Source organism: Dendrobates tinctorius, unplaced genomic scaffold (genome assembly GCF_039654945.1).
Source record: "Dendrobates tinctorius isolate UK_male_01 unplaced genomic scaffold, ASM3965494v1 ptg000158l, whole genome shotgun sequence".
In the NCBI taxonomy this organism is placed as follows: domain Eukaryota; kingdom Metazoa; phylum Chordata; class Amphibia; order Anura; family Dendrobatidae; genus Dendrobates; species Dendrobates tinctorius.
In genome coordinates, this window is record NW_027361825.1 from 36564836 (window position 1) to 36582214 (window position 17379).

A 17379-nucleotide genomic window follows, 5' to 3' on the forward strand; every position below is an offset into this window, starting at 1 on the left:
ATTAGTTGATAGTAGATATATATATATACTAGCTGAAGAGCCCGGCGCTGCCCGGGCATAGTAACTAACTGTGGTTATAGAAAATTATAATTATCCTCCATCCCATAGTCCCGTACCCATATACCCATCATACATATCCACGATCCCATAGGCCCGTGCCCATATACCCATCATACATATCCTCCATCCCATAGTCGAGTGCCCATATGCCCATCACACATCCTCCATCCCATAGTCCCATGCCCATATACCCATCATACATATTCTCCATCTCATAGTCCCATGCCCATATACCCATCATACATATCCTCCATCCCATAGTCCCGTGCCCATATACCCATCATACATCCTCCATCCCATAGTCAAGTGCCCATATACCCATCATACATATTCTCCATCCCATAGTCCCATGCCCATATACCCATCATACATATTCTCCATCCCATAGTCCCGTGCCCATATACCCATCATACATATTCACCATCCCATAGTCGAGTGCCCATATACCCATCACACATCCTTCATCTCATAGTCCCGTGCCCATATACCCATCATACATATCCTCCATCCCATAGTCCAGTGACCATATACCCATCACACATCCTCCATCCCATAGTCCCGTGCCCATATACCCATCACACATCCTTCATCCCATAGTCCTGTGCCCATATACATATCTGCCATCCCATAGTCTCGTGCCCATATACCCGTCATACATATCCTCCATCCCATAGTCCAGTGCCCATATACCCATCACACATCCTCCATCTCATAGTCCCGTGCCCATATACATATCCGCCATCCCATAGTCCAGTGCCCATATACCCATCACACATCCCCCATCCCATAGTCCCGAGCCCATATACCCGTCATACATATCCTCCATCCCATAGTCCGGTGCCCATATACCCATCACACATCCTCCATCTCATAGTCAACCATTATGACATCATAATGACGGGCGGCAGGGCTTGCAACCTATGATGACATCAGCGTCGCCATGGCAACCATTGTGACATTATAATGAGGGGCGGGGCTTGACGCGCATACACTGCTTCCCCAGTATGCAAATAGGGGCATTATGACATCACAATGAGGGGCGGGGCTTGACGCGCACACACTTTTTCCCCATTATGTGGATAGGGGCAAAATTGTTTGGTGAATTGGAACGCGTGGGGTTAAAATTTCGCCTCACAACATAGCTTAGGACGCTCTCGGGGTCCAGACGTGTGACTGTGCCAAATTTTGTGGCTGTAGCTGCGACGGTGCGGATGCCTATCCCGGACATACACACACACACACATACATACATACACACATACATACACACACACACACACATACATACATACACACATACATACACACACACATACATACATACACACATACATACACACTTTGAGCTTTATATATTAGATATATATATATATACATATACACTCACTGGCCACTTTATTAGGTACACCATGCTAGTAACGGGTTGGACCCCCTTTTGCCTTCAGAACTGCCTCAATTCTTCGTGGCAGAGATTCAACAAGGTGCTGGAAGCATTCCTCAGAGATTTTGGACCATATTGACATGATGGCATCACACAGTTGGCGCAGATTTGTCGGCTGCACATCCCTGATGCGAATCTCCCGTTCCACCACATCCCAAAGATGCTCTATTGGATTGAGATCTGGTGACTGAGGAGGCCATTTGAGTACAGTGAACTCATTGTCATGTTCAAGAAACCAATCTGAGATGATTCGAGCTTTATGACATGGCGCATTATCCTGCTGAAAGTAGCCATCAGATGTTGGGTACATTGTGGTCATAAAGGGATGGACATGGTCAGCAACAATACTCAGGTAGGCTGTGGCGTTGCAACGATGCTCAATTGGTACCAAGGGGCCCAAAGAGTGCCCAGAAAAAATTCCCCACACCATGACACCACCACCACCAGCCTGAACCGTTGATACAAGGCAGGATGGATCCATGCTTTCATGTTGTTTACGCCAAATTCTGACCCTACCATCCGAATGTCGCAGCAGAAATCGAGACTCATCAGACCAGGCAACGTTTTTCCAATCTTCTACTGTCCAATTTCGATGAGCTTGTGCAAATTGTAGCCTCAGTTTCCTGTTCTTAGCTGAGAGGAGTGGTACCCAGTGTGGTCTTCTGCTGCTGTAGCCCATCTGCCTCAAAGTTCGACGCACTGTGCGTTCAGAGATGCTCTTCTGCCTACCTTGGTTGTAACGGGTGGCAATTTGAGTCACTGTTGCCTTTCTATCAGCTCGAACCAGTCTGCCCATTCTCCTCTGACCTCTGGCATCAACAAGGCATTTCCGGCCACAGAACTGCCGCTCACTGGATTTTTTTTCTTTTTCGGACCATTCTCTGTAAACCCTAGAGATGGTTGTGCGTGAAAATCCCAGTAGATCAGCAGTTTCTGAAATACTCAGACCAGCCCTTCTGGCACCAACAATCATGCCACGTTCAAAGGCACTCAAATCACCTTTCTTCCCCATACTGATGCTCGGTTTGAACTGCAGGAGATTGTCTTGACCATGTCTACATGCCTAAATGCACTGAGTTGCCGCCATGTGATTGGCTGATTAGAAATTAAGTCTTAACACACAGTTGGACAGGTGTACCTAATAAAGTGGCCAGTGAGTGTATATATATATATATATATATATATACACACACATGTATTATATAATAGGGTAGTTTCACATTTGCGTTTAAGGCCGCAGCGACGGCCGCCGCTAAGGCCTGCCCCCTACCGCGCCTCCTCCGGTAGCTCCGCCTACGGGCGCATGACGCTGCATGCATCCTACGTCCCCTATCTTTAGCACTGGGGACGCAGGCCGTGCGCAGGTATGCGTTTGGCGGCGCATGCGTCCTTTTGACGCTGCACCAACCACACCAAATTGCAACAGGTTGCGTTGGCGCTGGTCGTCACAGCGTCAAAAGGACGCATGCGCCGCCAAATGCATACCTGTGCACGGCCTGCGTCCCCAGTGCTAAAGATAGAGGACGCAGGACACATGCAGCGTCATGCGCCCGTATGCGGAGCTACCGGAGGAGGCGCGGCAGGGGGCGGGGCTTAGCGGCGGCCGTGCGCAGGCCGTCGCTGCGGCCTTAAACGCAAATGTGAAACTACACATACACACACAATTATATATACACACACACGTATTACATTATACACAAATATATACACACACTTGATATACACGTATGTATACACATACACATGTTACATACATACACACGCACAAACATACTCGCACACATATATTGAGTAGGGAAACCTTATGATTGCCAATATGACCAGTCCATGGCGTTCATACAGAACCTAAAGGAAAGAAGGATGACAGATCAGCATATAAAAGAGTAGGACATTACACCTGTGACTATATGGGAACCTCGGTGCGACTGACCGGCCATAGGGATCCTGTCCTTTCTATACATAACGAGAGAATTTAGTCCCTAATAAAAAAAATGTCCTACATGTTGCAAATTGCCAGTGAGCATCAATAGAAGAGTCGCTCTGCATGGATTGAGTCTTGATCTGCACGGCTGTGCGTGACAACCCTAAAGGGATATTCTGCTTGGAAGAAGTTATTGCCGATCTATATAATAGGTGACAACTTCTAGATCGTTGGGACCTGCACTGATCAGCAGGACCGGGCATCACTATGTCAGCGTGCTCCGGCAGTCCATAATGAGTGAAGCAGCAGTTGGGTGTGCATGATGGCAAAACTAGAATTTATCACCTAACCTGTGGCTAGATAACTTCTTCCTACTGTAATAGGGGACACTATTATCAGGCTGCACCAAGAGATTAATCCTATTGATGAGGCATCAAGATTAGAGCTGGGCGAACCTGAGCAGAGATGTCCGGCGTTCATACCGGACTGTCACTGTTTGGTTCTGATCTGCGAACACGGACTGTCTTTTGAAGTCCGCTGCAGTGTATGGGTTTGAGGGGAGAGAGAGATTTTTCTTTCTTTTCTTCCAAGTTTGGGTCTCCATTATTTTCAATGGGGTTCTGGTGGAAGTTGGGGTACTGTTCTGATACCCAAACTTTCTCAAAAGTTCAGCTCAGGTACCAGAACCCGAACTATCCATTCCCTGGTGTCATAGAGCTGAGCTTTCCGTTTTGTTCTCATTGGGATTACTACATGGAGAAGCATCAGCGATAATTCTACGTAGCAATATATTGTTGTGCTTGTGAGCACATAATATGGGACTGCTTTGGCTGCGTTCACACTTTGCGTATTTGGTCCGAACTTTACACGCGGATTTTACACACTTAGAATCCCCCACATTTCACAGTACCATTAGAGCTGCTGGGGAGTTTTAGCTTAATATCATCCAAATACCAACTTGTAAACCCAGCCTTATTTCTCTATGGAAAGGGGGACCCGATCAGACCGTGATTAACATTTCGGCTATGTGCACACAGAGTTTTTTTAGGCAGTGAAAATGGCTTTTTGGGGGAGAGTTTTTGGAGGAGTTTTTTCATTTCCTAAAGCTGTTTTTGGGAGACTTTTTCCCCCAATTTTTTTTTGCAGCCTCCTGATTGATCAGTGCCTAGTTTGAAGCGGTTTCCATCAGGATCTTCACCGTCTTTTATCTTTCCATCAGGATCTGCACCGTCTTTTATTTTTCCATCAAGTGTTTTTCAAAAAGTTTTTGAGGAGTTTTGAGGTTTTTATAGTTTCTGCTTGAAAAACTGTGAGTGCCTTAAAATAGAAATTAATGGAAAGTTTTAAAGTGATTTTGCAGACTTATTATTAACACTTAAAACAAAACAACAACAACAACAAAAAGCCCCCCATGTGCAAATACCCTCCGGCATGAGAATATAGTGCAGCTCCATTGGTGAACTGATGAAGTCAGGAATGGTTTTGGCATTAGGCCAGAATAGTCCTGGTTGCTTGAAGGCATAAGTGTCTTACACATGGAAGTGTTTTAGCCCGGGAGTATGCTATCCAGGTGTGCATGTGTCAGGCACAATAACTGGTAATCGCTATTTGGATTGGAATCGATGACTGATATAATTATATAGGTGTACTTATGTTTTTCCAATTTTTTTTTTTTTACTTTCTATTGCATCAGTAATAATGATGATGGTTTGGCCTGCTTAAAATATGTTAGTATGTCAGCTCTGATGTAATATTTTATAACTAGGAGCTAAAGAGTTAACGGCTAGCCCAGTGATGTGATCCTCTTAGAACTGACCCACATGGCAATGCAGGACAATACTGGAGCCACAGTGACATCTAGTGGCTGCAAAAAGGAAATTACATAGCTACTAAATTCTGCATGGAAAAGAAACACTATCAGTATTTGGTCAGTTTTTTACATCAGTATTTATAAGCCAAAACCAGGAGAGGAACAATCAGAGGAAAAGTATAATAGAAACATATCACCACTTCTGTATTTATCACCCAAATACTAAAATTCTGATAATGTGAATGTGGCCTAATGATTCTAGTAAATTGTGAAAATGATGTCCCTAGTGGGCAGTAGTATAGTTAAAGTTGATATAGTATAAAGATCTAATGTAGCTAAGGATAGGTTCTCACATGGCATATACACAGTACAGTGTCGGACAGAGGTGCCAAGGGCCACTATTAATTAAAATGCAAATATTACATTATCCCCACTCACAAATTTACCTCTGCCTCTACATAATAGCCATTACCATTACCATTGTGGATGGGATTTTACAAAATCTGCAGTGGAAATGACCAACGCTGTAAATTTGAAATGCAATCCGGTGAAAAATGCAAATTCCCAACATTTCCACAAGGAAATCTGTGCCAATCTTCTTGTGTTTTGGTGCAGATTTTGCCTCTCTAGATTTTCTGCTGTAATTGGGGCTGATGTTTATAGCCTAGGAAGGGGGTAATAGACATGGAGGTTTCCAGGCTATTAATATCAGCTCACAACTGTATACTTAGCCTTTACTATTTTTTAAAATGGGAGACCTGTCCAAAAAATGATGTGGGGTCCTCCCTATAATTAATAACCAGCAAAAACTGGCAGGCATCTGTGTGCTGATATTAATAGGCATGGATATTGACCCCCTCCCAGACTAAGAACATCAGCTCTCAGCCACCCCAGAATTGGTGCATCCATAAGGTGGGCCAAATCTGGCATTTGCCTCCGCTCTTCTCACTTGCCCTAGTGCGGTGGCATGTGGCTTAATAGTATTGAGGTCGATGGCAGCTGTTTTATGGCCGCTTACATGAAGCTCAGGGGTTAGTAATGGAGAGGTGTCTATAAGACGCCCCTAATACTAGCCCCATAGTCATATGGTTAAAAATGCACAGCCAAAATAAAGTCCTTTAATTGAAAGACACAGACTCCTAAATTCCCTCTTTTTCCCATGTGTTACTGTAAAATAAAACATTCTCCTGTCTCAGTTTGTTCCGGCTGACTTGCTGAGCAGCCACATCCTGCCACCGCTCAACAAACCACCTGGATGTAGCAGAGCTGGAGTTCTTCATGAGGAATATTGTGATTTATTATTTTACAATTTTAAAAATTTGGGTGATCCCATGCTATTTTTTTATTTTGTATATCTCTTCTATTCCATTCTGAGAGTTCAGGTTGTGAATTTACTGTACTTGGCTGATGAAATGTGGGTTTTCCTATTTGATGGATGTGTGCACCTGTTGACTTGCATTGGTGAGTCACGTTCAATATACAGGGCCATTTTCAGCATGCTGTGATTCTTTTCTCAGTCCAGTCTAAGCTGAGAAAAAAAATCGCAGATGAGCAGGGAGTCATAGAATAATATTAGTCAGAGTGCAATCCGATTTTTTTATCAGATTGCACTCGTCCGTTTTTAACGCAATTGAGTATGAGCCCCTATGTGCAGGCAGATGGTTTTATAAATTGGATTGCAGTGCTCTGACTGGCGGCTCTCCTGACTGATTGTGACCGCTGCATAGAAATACAAGTGCTTCTCACAAAATTAGAATATCATCATAAAGTTAATTTATTTCAGTTCTTCAATACAAATAGTGAAACTCATATTATATAGAGTCATTACAAACAGAGTGATCTATTTCATGTGATTATTTCTGTTAATGATGATGAGTATGACTTACAGCCAATGAAAATCCAAAAGTCATTATCTCAGTAAATTAGAATAATTAACAAAAAACACGTGCAAAGGCTTCCTAAGTGTTTATAAAGGTCCCTTAGTCTGTTTCAGTATGATCCACAATCATGGGGAAGATTGCTGACTTGACAGATGTCCAGAAGGCAGTCATTGATAAAATCCACAAGGAGGGTAAGCCACAAAAGGTCATTGCTAAAGAAGCCGGCTGTTCAGAGTGCTGTATCCAAGCAAATTAATGGAAAGTTGAGTGGAAGGAAAAAGTGTGGTGGAAAAAGGTGCACACGCAACCGGGATAACTGCAGGCTTGAAAAGATTGTTAAGAAAAGGCCATTAAAAAATTTAAGAGAGACCCATAAGGAGTGGACTGCTGCTGGAGTCATTGCTTCAAGAGCCACCACACACAGACGTATCCAGGACATGGGCTACAAGTGTCACATTCTGTTAGGGCTGGCGGAACGCACCAAATTATAAAGTAGTAGTAAGTGCGCTCGCAGCCCGCGGTCCACCGCCCAGAGGTGGTACACTGCTGCTGGACAATGGTGGAAGAATAGCGCGGCGTGAAAACAGTCACACGTGGGTTACGTCACCCAGTGTGAACAGGAGCGGACTCTGTTAATTCACAGAGCCGCACAACCGCTGATCGTGGATGCCGGAGCCTGTTTAGCTCACAGAGCCCGGCCAAAAGAGCGCACAGCAAGCGGCCACAGAACTCTACCCCAACGACATGGGGTTAGAGTCTCTCTAGACCTTCTGAGCGCGCGGTGTCGCTGCCACGAAAGCCACTATAGACGCTGGCTATGGAGCACGTGCACTGAGGCGTGCCGAGTCACTGATGATGGCTAATGCCTAACTCAGACTCTGACCTACCTACGCCTAAGCCTGGGCGCTAGCAGGCTAGGCTGCACAACACATGCGTACCAAGGGTAGGGGTTTCATAATGAGTCATTCACCAGAGACATTCTTGCGTGCATTCATCACTCACTCCTTATAGTCTGAAAATACAGTCTTATGCTAGCGCATGGCCGAGCGGCCATGCGAACCTTTTATAGCCGCGAGCGTCCGGGACCTTCCTGGCTTCACGGATGGGCCAATCCGAACAGGAGCAGGACCTGAGCACGTGACCTTCGATCTCCAATGGGATATCACTCCACGGGCATGCTCAGTGGCCTGACATGGGGACTTAGTCCCTGGAGAATCTCGCTGCTGAGCAGCATGTATTGCCATAGCTGTGCCAGAGGTGGCAGCAGCAAGCAAACCCACGGAGCTGGTCTGTGCAGAGCGCCGGGACCAATGAGTTTGCTGAGCAACCTCCTCTGCGGCTGGAGAGGAAAGGGAGACCACTGGAAGTAAGGCTCAGGATTCCCGCTGTGCAGCGACAGGAACCCGACGCCTAACACATTCCTTGTGTCAAGCCACTCATGACCAATAGACAACGCCAGAAGCGTCTTACCTGGGCCAAGGAGAAAAATAACTGGACTGTTGCTCAGTTGTCCAAGGTGTTGTTTTCAGATGAAAGTAAATTTTGCATTTCATTTGGAAATCAAGGTCCCAGAGTCTGGAGGAAGAGTGGAGAGGCCACAATCCAAGTTGCTTGAGGTCCAGTGTGAAGTTTTGACAATCAGTGATGGTTTAGGAGCCATGTCATCTGCTGGTGTAGGTCCACTGTGTTTTATCAAGACCAAAGTCAGCGCAGCCGTCTACCATGAAATTTTAGCAGCACTTCATGCCTCCCTCAGCCCACAAGCTTTTGGAGATGGAAATATCATTCTCCAGCAGGACTTGGCACCTGTCCACACTGCCAAAAGTGCCAATACCTGGTTTACAAACAACAGTATCACTGTGCTTGATTGGCCAGCAAACTCGCCTGACCTTCACCCCAGAGAGAATCTATGTGGTATTGTCAAGAGGACGATGAGAGACACCAGACCCAACAATGCAGAAGAGCTGAAGGCTGCTATCAAAGCAATCTGGGCTTCCATAACACCTCACCTTATTGATGCAGTAATTGATGCAAAAGGAGCCCCGACCAAGTTCGAAGTGCCTTTACTGAACATACATTTCAGTAGGTCAACATTTCATATTTTAAAATCATTTTTCAGTCTGGTGTTATAAAGTATTCTAGTTTACTGAGATAATGACTTTTGGGTTTTCATTGGCTGTAAGCCATAATCAGCAGCATTAACAGAAATAATCACATGAAATAAATCACTCTTATGTAATGACTCTATATAATATGAGTTTCACTTTTGTATTGAATAACCGAAATGAATTAACTTTATGATGATATTCTAATTTAGTGAGAAGCTCTTGTATATGAAGCTGTCACATTTGGGTCAGGAGAGCCGCCAGCCAGTCCGTGCATTGAGATCCAATCTCAGTCTGATTTATATGGCCGTCTGACTGCGCCTTTAAAGGGCCCGTTACACATAGCGATATCGCTATAAAGTCACTGGTTTTTGTGACGTAGCAGCGATATTGCTAGCGATATCGCTCTGTCTGATACCTCCGACCGCTCCCCCGCTGGTTATTGCTGATCGCACGAGAACGTCCTGGGCCGTTTCTCATCGTCAGCTTCCTGCTGGGGCTTCCTGTGGCGCCGACGAGCGATGCCTGGACGTGGGCGGAAGGACGTCAGGATCGCCTCGTCTGACAGGTAAGTAGCGACCCCCGACCGCTGCTATGTCGCTGGTGAGATCTGCCTGTGTGGCAGCTCACTAGTGACCACTTAGCGATGCACCAGCGATCCATATCGTCGGGATCGCTGGTGCATCGCTAAGTGTAACGGTACCCTTAGAGTTATCAGTTATCCGAATAATAGGTGATAAGTTGCAGATTAGTGGGGACCTGACTGCAGGGAACCCCATCTATCTTGAGAACGGGGCTCTGAAATGTCTCTTTGCATTAGAGCAGTGGCCATTCTCTCTGTCGACTGTCAGAGAAAGCCGAGTATAGCGCTCGTTTTTTGGGCAGTGCTTTGCATAATGAATGGAGTAATGGCTACCGTTTTTTTGTGAGGCAATTTTTATTTTTCAATCGTACCATTTTAGGACACATACTGTATAATACCTGCAAAACTTTTTGGGGCAGGAGAGGGGGTAAGAAACCCCCCAGAAATTTTCTATTTTTTCTTTTCTTCTTTTCTTTTTTAGTGTTCACATTGTGAGATAGGCATCACATGATATATTCTTAAGAGTCGGTACAATTATGGCGATATCAAATTTATTAATTTTCTTACTATTTTGGCAAGAAATCCATTACAAAAAGAAATAATTTGTTCCTGAGTCGCCATATTCTGAGTGCCTTAACTTTTTTTTCTGTCTGTTTGCAGGATGAGTTGACGTGTTCATTGGCACTAATTTAGGGGATATGATTTTTTTTTATATTACTCTTTCTATTAGCTTTTTAAAAAAAAAAAAAAAAAAACAACTTTTTTTTCTAGTCGTTTGTTTGGGTCTAACATGAGGAACAATATGGCAGCCATAGGGACCATTGTTACGCCTACGTCTGCCGTGACCAGGCATTGTCACCCCAGCCCGCTGTAATTAGAGAGCATCAGACTGGGCTGCTTTCTTATACTGGGTGCATAGGCAACATATGTTGCAGCATATCTGTACAGTGGCGTACGTCAGGACTTTCTCTTGGAGGTATATGGCAATAAATCTTTCCGATCAGTGGGCGGCCCCAACCAATCAGAGCCCTGATATATTTCTTGTGCTCAAAAATCATGAGTCTGATTGGTGGCCGGGGAGGACAGACGCTTCTGCTCTCAGGTACCCGTATCAGTAGTAATAAATACCCCTTCTCTTCCCGCCGCCTCTGATCCCTGGGAAGCTGAGACCTGTCTGTTTCATAAATCTGCAGGAACAATCCTCGATCCGGCTGCTGCATTGTGCAAAATGCTGTTTTTTTTTCTTAATGTATAGATAGATGTGAATAAGTCCTGATGGAAAGGAAAAGATGTCCAGGAAGATCCCAGAAGAAGGGTAGAAACAAGGACCTCCTAGGGATTATATCTCAGGCCAGGTCTGAAAGTGCCATAATCAAGTATACACACCCATCTTCGTTTATTTTTTTTTAGATTTTTCTTATGTATTTTAGCGACCATAATGTGTTTTTTTTGTTTTGTCATTTTTTAACTAACCCACTTCTATGATGCCATGTTTTATGCAGGAATAATAGTATCATATTTTTTAACTGTTTGTGGGGTAATTTATATATTTTTTTTACAACACAAATAGAGAAAATAGTTGTGCCTTTTTTGTTTAATTTCTTTGTTTATATCTTTATTTTAGCTTATACCTAATGCTATTATTGCTATTAATATTATATAATAATGGTAGTATTATTAACAATGGTATTATTTGTAATAATACTTTATAATAATGGCATTATTCTGCGTAATTTTTTAATGTAATGTACCGTAGGTGAAAATATATTTCTTTGTATTCTGTTTATATATATATATATATATATATATATATATATATATATATATATATATGTCACATCATATACCTCCATCCGCGTAGGCTAACTCGATAATAAGTGACGTCATGAGATGGAGAGTTAAAGGGTTTTTCTTTCTTTTGCAAAAACAAATTATCACTTATCATCCATGGGATACGTGATTGTTTATTGATCGTGGGGGTCCGACCGCTGGGACCTGCACCAATCACCAGAATGGGGCACTTTTATCCCCATTAGAATTGAGCAGAAGCGGACATGCTGGACCCCCGCTCCATTCATTCCCTATGGGGCTGACTAGTTAATTGTTACATTAAAGAGTGTTCACAGTTTCAGTGACTGCTCGCAGTGTCTGTTATTGTCTGCAGCGCTGGCGCCATGTTGACAGCGCTGCAGCCAATCGATGAGCTCAGCAGTTCCGCCGAGTTGACAGCACGAGCCGCTGATCTCAGTTATTGTCTGACGTGACGTCAGCACTGCAGACAATAAAAGACAGTAGGAGAAGCGGCGGAGACTGTGTCGGACTTGGGGAGGGTGAGTAAAGCCAGTTACTTTGTTTTTTTAAGACCAACTGCATCAGGAAAAAGGGGGCTTTTGAAACCAGTAACCCACTTTATTCAATCTATTATTTACTCATAATGCAAGGTGCTGATAATAAGGTGTTTTCTTATGTAATTCTTCTCCTATTGACTTCTCTACAGGACATAAACCAAAGACGTCTATGTCCCTACAATTTTCCTTATTACTTTTTCTTAGGATATGTTATAAGTCCCTGACACCCAGCATTGTATTCTGCTCTTTTCCACCAGTCCCGTGGACTATAAATTGAGTGCAAACCTGCATGTGATCTTCTGATCAGTATTTAACCCCTTCACTACCAAGGGTGGTTTGCACGTTAACTACCGGGCCAATTTTTACAATTCTGACCACTGTCCCTTTATGAGGTCATAACTCTGAAACGCTTCCGTGGATCCCGGTGATTCTGACATTGTTTTCTCGTGACATATTGTACTTCATGTTAGTGGTAAAATTTCATTCATATAACTTGCGTTTATTTATGAGAAAAACGGAAATTTGGCGAAAATTTTGAAAATTCCGCAATTTTCCAACTTTGAATTTTTATGCCCTTAAATCACAGAGATATGGCACACAAAAAAGTTAATAAGTAACATTTGCCACATGTTTACTTTACATCAGCACAATATTGGAACCAAAATTTTTATTTGTTAGTAAGATATAAGGGTTAAAAGTTGACCAGCGATCTCTCATTTTTACAACACCATTTTATTTTTACGGACCACATCACATTTGAAGCCACTTTGAGGGGTCTATATGATAGAAAATACCCAAAAGTGACACCATTCTAAAAACTGCACCCCTTAAGGTGCTTAAAACCACATTCAAGGAGTTTATTAACCCTTCAGGTGCGTCACAGGAATTTTTTGAATATTTAAAAAAAATTAACATTTAACTTTTTTTCACAAAAAAAATTACTTCAGGTTCAATTTTTTTTATTTTACCAAGGGTAACAGGAGAAAATGGACTGCAAAAATTATTGTGCAATTTGTCCTGAGCACGCTGATACCTGATATGTGGGGGGGAACCACTGTTTCGGCGCATGGCAGAGCTCGGAAGGGAAGGAGCGCCGTTTGACTTTTTCAATGCAAAATTGGCTGGAATTCTGATCGGACGCCATGTCGCGTTTGGAGAGCCCCTGATGTACCTAAACAGTGGAAACCCCCCACAAGTGACCCCATTTTTGAAACTAGACCCCCTAAGGAACTTATCTAGATATGTGGTGAGAACTTTGAACCCACAAGGGCTTCACAGAAGTTTATAATGTACAGCGGTACAATTAAAAAATCATATTTTTTCCACAAAATGATCTTTTCACCCCCAATTTTTATTTTCCCAAGGGTAACAGGACCCTAAAAGTTATTGTGCAATTTGTCCTGAGTACGCTGATACCCCATATGTGGGTGTAAATGACTATTTGGGCACATGGCAGAGCTCGGAAGGCAAGCAGCGCCATTTGACTTTTTTGGCTGGAATTGAGATCAGACACCATGTCGCGTTTGGAAAGCCCCTGATGTACCAAAACAGTGGAAACCCTCCACAAATGACCCCATTTTGGAAACTAGACCCCCCAAGGAACTTATCTAGATGTGTGGTGAGAACTTTGAACCCCCAAGTGCTTCACAGAAGTTTATAACGCCCAGGCGTGAAAATAACAAAAAAGTTTTTTTCCACAAAAATGATATTTTTGCCCCAAAATTTTTATTTTTCTAAGGGCAACAGGAGAAATAGGACCCCAAAAGTTGTTTTGCAAATTGTCCTGAGTAGGCTGATACCCCATATGAGGGGGTAAAACACTGTTTGGGTGCATGGCAGAGCTTGGAAGGGAAGGAGCACCATTTGACTTTTTCAACGAAGAATTGGCTGGAATTGAGATCATATGCCATGTTGCGTTTGGAGAGCACCTGATGTGCGCAAATAGTGGAAACCCCCAATTCTAGCCCTAGCCCTAACCCTAGCCCTAACCCTAGCCCTAACCCTAATGGGAAAATGGAAATAAATACATTTTTTTAATTTTATTATTTTTCCCTAACTAAGGGGGTGATAACGGGGGGTTTGATTTACTATTTATGGCGGTTTTTATGTTTGACAGCTGTCGCACGCTAAAAGACGCTTTTTATTGTAAAAATAGTTTTTGCATCACCACATATTGAGAGCTATAATTTTTCCATATTTTGACCCACCGAGTCATGTGAGGTCTTATTTTTTGCGGGACGAGTTGACGCTTTTATTGGTATCATGTTCGGGCATGTGACATTTTTTGATCGCTTTTTATTTCATTTTTTGGGACGCAGAATTTACAAAAACCAGCGTTTCATGAATTTCTTTTGGGTGGTGCGTTTACGCCGTTCCGGGTGCGGTAAAATTTATAAGGCGGTTTTATTCTTCGGGTCAGTACGGTTACAGCGATACCTCATTTAGGTCGTTTTTTTATGTTTTGGCGCTTTTATGCAATGAAAACAATTTTATATAAAAAATAATTATTTTTGCATCACTTTATTCTGCGAGCTATAACTTTTTTATTTTTTCGCTGCTGATGCTGTATGGTGGCTCGTTTTTGCGGGACAAGATGACGTTTTCAGCGGTACCATGGATATTTATATGCGTCTTTTTGATCGCGCGTTATTGCACTTTTTGTTCGGCGGTATGATAATAAATCATTATTTTTTGCTTCGTTTTTTATTTTTTAAGGGGTTCGCTTAAGGGGTTAACTACTGGAACAGTTTTATAGGGCGGGTCGTTACGGACGCGGCGATACCAAATATGTGTACTTTTATTGTTTTGTTTTTTTTATTTCCAAAAAATGAATTTATTGGGGAATATTTTTTTTTTTTTTTTAATTTATTTGGCGATTTTTTTTTTTTTTTTTTTAAATTATTTTTACACTTTTTTTTTATTTTTTTTTTACTTTATTACAATGTCCCAGGTGGGACTTCACTGTCCTGTGACAAATCACTGATCTGTCACATCACAGATCACTGTGACAGATCAGCGATCTGTCACAGGCACTGCACAGGCTTCCTCATGCCTGCGCTTTGCAGGCACTGAGGAAGCCAGCTTTCTGCAGGCCCCCGGAGGTCCCCGTCGCCATATTGGATCCGGGGGCCTGGAGGAAAGGAGTCCCCCGCAGCAGCGCTGCACATTGCGCTGCCGTGGGGTGCTCAGGGAAGCAAGGCGGGAGCCCCCTTCCTGCCGATGCTTCCCTTTAACCCCCGGTACACCGCGATCGTGTTTGATCGCGGTGTGCAAGGGGTTAACGTGTCGGGGGCGGTGTCAGCTATGATAATTAGCTGACACTCGGCCGCGATCAGCGGCGCTCACCACGTGGGCGCCGCTGATCGCGATGACGTAATATTCCGTCCATGGTAATTAGGTCCATGGTCACATGGACGGAATATTACGTCATTTGTAGGTAAGGGGTTAAGAAAAATAACGTTTATTTTCATAAGAAAATTGGGGCTTAAATAAATCTGAACCTCAAAAAAAAAAAAAGAATAAAAACAATTTTCTCCCACATTAAAAAAAACCCTCATACAGCCATGTCAGGAAAGTAATGTTACATCTGCTAAAACGAAAAGCTGTAAAATTGTAAAAAAAAATAAATAAATAAAAATGGCGTGTCAACATCTTTTCAGGCCTGGTCATGAAGGGATTAAATGCAGCCATAGTACATCTGTCTGCAACTTGCAATAATACCTATCATCCAGAAAGCTGTCTCCCTAGTGCCCCCTAGTGCCTGGATGCAATCTCTAGTATTATTGTTATTATTATTATTATTATTATTATTAGTATTATTATTTATTTATATAGCACCATTGATGCTGTACATGAGACGGGGTTACATACGAATTACAGATATCACTTACAGTAAACAAACTAACAATGACAGACTGATACAGAGGGGAGAGAGGACCCTGCCCTTTCGGGCTTACATTCTACAGGGTGGTGGGGAAGAGACAGTAGGTTGGGGGTTGCAGCAGTTCCAGTGTTGGTTGGGTGATATCTCTGGTAGTTGTGAGAGAGAAGGAGGTAGCGGGGTCATTGCAGGCTGTAGGCTTTCCTGAAGAGGTGGGTTTTCAGGTTCCGTCTGAAGAATCCAAATGTGGTTGTTAGTCGGACTTGTTGCGGCAAAGAATTCCAGAGGACAGGGGCAATTTGGGAGAAGTCTTGGAGGCGGTTGGGTGAGGAGTGAATAAGTGTGGAGGAGAGAAGGAGGTCTTGGGAGGACTGGAGATTATGAGAGGGAAGGTATCTGGAGATTAGTTCAGAGATGTATGGAGGAGACAGGTTATAGATGGCCTTGTAGGTCAGTATTAGTAATTTGAACTGGATACGCTGAGGGAATGGAATCCAGTGAAGAGATTTGCAGAGGGGAGAAGCGGAGGAGTAGCGAGGAGAGAGATGAATTAGTCGGGAGGCAGAGGTAAGGATGGACTGGAGAGGTGCGAGGGTGTTAGCAGGGAGACCACAGAAAAAAATGTTGCAGTAGTCGAGGTGGGAGCTGATGAGGGCATGCACAAGCATTTTAGTAGAGTGAGGAAAGGACGGATTCTGGAAATATTTTTGCGCTGGAGGCGACAGGAGGTAGAAAGAGCTTGGATGTGCGGTTTGAAGGACAGGGCAGAGTCAAAGGTTACTCCGAGGCAGTGGACTTCCGGTACTGGGGAAAGTGTGATGTCATTAGTTATAGCTAGGTCGGGTAAAGAAGATCTGTGAGATGGAGGAAAGATGATGAGTTCAGATTTGTCCACATTGAGTTTGAGGAAGCGAGAGGAGAAGAAGGAGGATATGGCTGATAGACACTCAGGGATTCTGGACAGCAGAGAGGTGATGTCTGGGCCAGAGAGGTAGATCTGAGTGTCATCAGCACACAGGTGGTACTGGAAGCCATGGGACTTTATGCGTTGCCCCAGACCAAGTGTATAGATTGAGAAGAGTAGGGGTCCTAGAACAGAGCCTTGGGGGACTCCAACAGAGAGAGGGTGGGATGAGGAGATGGTGTGGGAGTGGGAGACGCTGAATGTGCGGTTGGAAAGGTATGAGGAGATTCAGGATAGAGCGAGGTCTTTGATGCCAAAGGAGGAGAGGGTCTGTAGTAGGAGGCAGTGGTCAACTGTGTTGAAAGCAGAGGACAGGTCTAGAAGCAGGAGTATAGAGTATTGTCCGTTTGATTTGGCTGTAAGTAGGTCATTAGTAATTTTGGCCAG